We start from the raw sequence: 4,490 nt of genomic DNA on the forward strand, positions 1-4,490 counted from the left end.
AGCAATTCCTAAAAAGAGGTAATTGCACACAAAAGGAAAAATCTATCCTAACGGCAATGTGAAACCCGTGATCTCATCGAGTTCCAACTCGGTTACACCCCATATGTCCTCAGACTCTCCGTGCTTTCTGCCTTCTGAACAAGACGATTCCGATTGATCCCTACCTGGTATTATCCATGATGCTTTAACCAAAGCGCGAACGATCATGCTGGACGCAGTTGTTCGTTTCAATCCCTCTTTTGCCTGGACCGCCCTTTCGGGTTTTCAGTCCACCGGGATACCCTTTTTTGCCCAAGTCGCCTTTTCAGGTTTTCGACTTGCCGGGTGTACGTTTTTTCATTTTATATCCCTAATTTTTGCCCGAACCTTTCTTTCTGTTTTTGGTTCGCCAGGATGCCCATTTTTGCCTGGACTATTTTATTCTTTTCGTCCAGCGGGTCTCTTTACACGAAGTATTTTTTAACTGCGTCCGCATTCACAGGGGATGGAAAATCCTCGCCATCCATGGTCGTTAGCAACAAGGCTCCGCCAGAGAAGACCTTCTTGACCACGAATGGACCTTCATAATTCGGTGTCCATTTGCCCCTACGATCGTTTTGAGGAGGAAGGATCCTTTTCAGCACCATATCACCTACGTGATACACCCGAGGTCGCACCTTCTTGTCAAAAGCACGCTTCATCCGCTGCTGGTACAACTGCCCATGACAGATGGCTGCCAGCCTCTTTTCCTCAATCAGGCTCTCCGAGTGAGAAAGGCGTTGCCCCAGTAGGCGCACCGAGGTTCGATACCCGGTATACAAGCTTCGTACTTGCCACATTGTCAGCGCATTCAAATGCTATCCGGGAAACGAAGGGAACATGGGATCCCTTTGGCGTAACCAAAGCACTAACTCGTCCACATTAACCCCATCAGACATCAAAACCCATTCGGATTCGGGGTCCGGCCCCTCCTCCGGGATCGGCTACTCTCAATCTTTCGATCAGAGCACCTCGAGATATCCTCATCAGGGAACTCAAACTTCATTGGTTGATAATCCTCAACGGTTTGCGGAGCGATGTAATCAGACAATACACTCCCCTTGATTACTTTCTGAGAGTATCCCAAATCAGTCAACATTCTTCCTACTCTTCTTGTGAATACTGCGCCAAGCACGGACAAATCTGGCTTTCAGGCCTTGGGGATCTTTACCCTCCTGGAAGAACACACCTTCTAACAGAATGTTATGAGGTTTATCCTTCAGGGGGAACCCAAGCTGACGTCGTGCGAGAATAGGATTGTAGCTGATCCCACCACATGTGCCAAGAAGAGGCACATTAGGGAATTCACCACAATAGTCAATGATCTGGACGGTATCATACACGCGATCATACCAAGTGATATCATCATTGGTGAGAGACATAAGTCTCTGAGACCACCGTAGACATCCCTTGTTCTCCTTGAAAGCAACTGTCTGCGGCAAGTGCGAAATAAACCACTTGTACAGCAAAGGTAGACAGCAGACAATAACTCCTCCACCCTTTGCGTTCCTCAGATGCAAAGAGACATAGGCATCGCCCAACAAAGTCGGAACGGGATTAAGAACTGAGAAGATCCTAATGGCGTTCATGTCTACGAACTTGTCGAAGTTGGGAAACAACACCAATCCATTGATGAGCAGCACAAACAAAGCCTCAAAGGCATCCTCACTCATGGCCTTCCCATAAAAGGTAGCTTGAGCAATGAGGAACTCGGAAGGAAAACCCTGAATTCCGCCTTTGGTAGTCAGATTAGCCCTAATCAGATCTTCATCTATGTGCAACAAGCTGGCAATCTCTCGAGCAGTCGGAATACTCTCTAGGCCACTGAACGGCACCTGATCCAGAATCGGGATCCCAATAAGGTGAGAATACTCCTCCAAAGTAGGCAACAGCTGGAAGTCCGAAAATAAGAAGCAGTGATACAGCGGATCATAAAACTGAGCCAGAGTACTCATCAACCCTTCATCAACCTGAGTAGTCAGCAGAGGTAGGAGCTTCCCATAGCGAGCTTTGAAACCCAAGGGATCTAATACATAAGATGTCAGATTCCTTAACTCTTTTACATAGGGCTGTCTAAAGCTGTACTTCTTTGTATGCCTTTTTGGTCTTTCCATGTCTGAAAATTTTGCAAATAAACCCTTTTAAGTTCCTTGAAAATTTTCTTTTTCTTTTTTTGATGACATGAAGTGCAGATGAATGCATGAATGCATGAATGCAACAATCACACTCAAGGATCAAACAAGTCACACCAAACAAAGGTCGTGGGAAAGCTCATTGTATCCCTAATATCAATCATCCATTTTGGTGGATTTAGACTTTCACCTTATCGACACCCAAGTTCCATTGATATTAATGGTACATGAACCGGCTCTAACATCCTTAATATCAACCATCCGTTTTGGGGGATTTAGGTTTTATACCTGATCAACGCCCAGGTTCCATTGATATTAAGGTTGTCTGAACGACTCAACCACGAATCACGGGTTTGCTGAGAGTCACGAGCATGGAGTCTCGGTTAAGAACCACCCAAAGGGAGTGTACTAGGGTTTAAACCTGCCAGACATGTTCTATCAGAGGTTCCCATAATCATCGTTCCATCTTTCGAATATTATCGGAGGAACGAATACTCGTATTCCAAAAATATTCTCAAGAGAAACTCTTATGAGTGTAGTATCGCGTGACAATCGCATCAGAACTTACATCTGAACGACCTCCGCACTACGTTCCTAAAAAATAGGCCAAGATGGGTTTGGTAAACTACGGTCCTTGGCTTCTGCGGCGCATGATTGAAAGAATAATGCCTAACCACAAATAACTTGTGTGACATTATTAATCCAACATGACCTCCACCAAGTGAATGGACTCGCAAGTCAACTGGCTAAGGAATACTCCACACCAGTCAACGAGACTATGCCATTCTCCTATCCTAGAGTGCACTCGAGTTCGGGTATAGAACTCATCTCACAGATCACCAAAGCAAACAGCAATTGTATATCAAGCAATTCAAACATTACAATCAATACAGTTATCCCAAATGGTACAAAAATATGTTATATAACAATATATCACAACAAGGGTGAAAAGTAGGCAATACCACCAAGGATTGATGTCTCCCCAGCAGAGTCGCCACTTTTCTGTAGCGGTGTATTCTTCGCTATATGATTTATTGATTAAATCATAAGCAAAGCATACAAAGGATTCGAGTCGCCACCGCACTTTTATTTATCCAAAGGACTGGCTAAAAAGCGAACAAAAGCCTAAGAAGTTTTACACATAGAAAACCAATAAAAAGATCAGAGAATCTGGGTCAGGGGTAAATTACGCAATGGGAAGGTGTTAGGCACCCACTACGTCCTAGGTACTCCTAGGGAGCCCTTTTCACACTTGTTGTATAAAATTGTTATTTGTTATGACATATTTATTGTGCAAACATGATTGGGATGATGAGAAAAGAATATACAATTTTTTATTATTTTTGTGTTCGAACGGATGAACCCGTTGCCTACGTACCTTCCATCAAAGGTAAGGATCAAAACGCCGTAGTTCGGCTAAAAGATTTCCAAAAGTTAGTGGATTCAATTTTAAACACAAGCCCTAAGGTCTTACGTTATCCACGGGAGAAAACTCAACCTTATACAAACAACAAGTCCACCATGTGAGAAAAGCTTCAACTTGCTAGTGAGGGGTTAACCCTATAATAAGCAAGGAAGACTTACAATTCAATCAACTAAGGACAAATAGGTGAGATTAACATCAACCAACTAGGATAAATCAAACCTACGGCTAATGTATGAAAGCTTAACAAGAATGGACAAAGCCACAAAACAATTGAATGGGTGAAGTTAATTGATTATGATTATTCACAAAAGGAGGGTCAAAGTATGATTAAGATTGATTCAAAAGAAGTACTATGAAATGGAGTTTGAAAAAGTCAAGGACTTAGGGTCCAGGTTTCTAATTTGAAAGCATGAAGATGTTTGCACAATATTTATCTCAAGTTTTGAAAGCAATGTGTGAAAAAGTTTAGGACAAAATGGGATGAATGGATGAAGATGGAGTGTAAAACTTCTTAGAAGGTTCACCTCTTGAAATCATATAGAAAATGATTCAAGTGTGTCCTTTGGAATAGGCAATGAGCAATAACAAACAAGCAAAGCAAAGGAAGAAAGTCAACAAAAGCGGATACCGGATGCCAATCACTGGTCTTATACTAATCTCCTAAAACAGAACTGGATATCAGAGGCCACTCTATGGACTTATACCAATCTCCTCAACAAAGAAATAAAACGTGGATACCGGATGCCAATCTATCTGGACTTATACCAACCTCCAACAAAAACAAAGCAAACACTTGGATGTCAGATGCCAATCTATCTGGGCTTACTCTAACCTCCAATATATGATCATAGGAAAACAAATGCCAAATTACACGGACTTACAATTGCATCCTCACATAAAACCAACAAATGCAT

Source organism: Lathyrus oleraceus, chromosome 4, assembly GCF_024323335.1.
Source record: "Lathyrus oleraceus cultivar Zhongwan6 chromosome 4, CAAS_Psat_ZW6_1.0, whole genome shotgun sequence".
NCBI classification, from domain to species: Eukaryota; Viridiplantae; Streptophyta; class Magnoliopsida; order Fabales; family Fabaceae; genus Lathyrus; species Lathyrus oleraceus.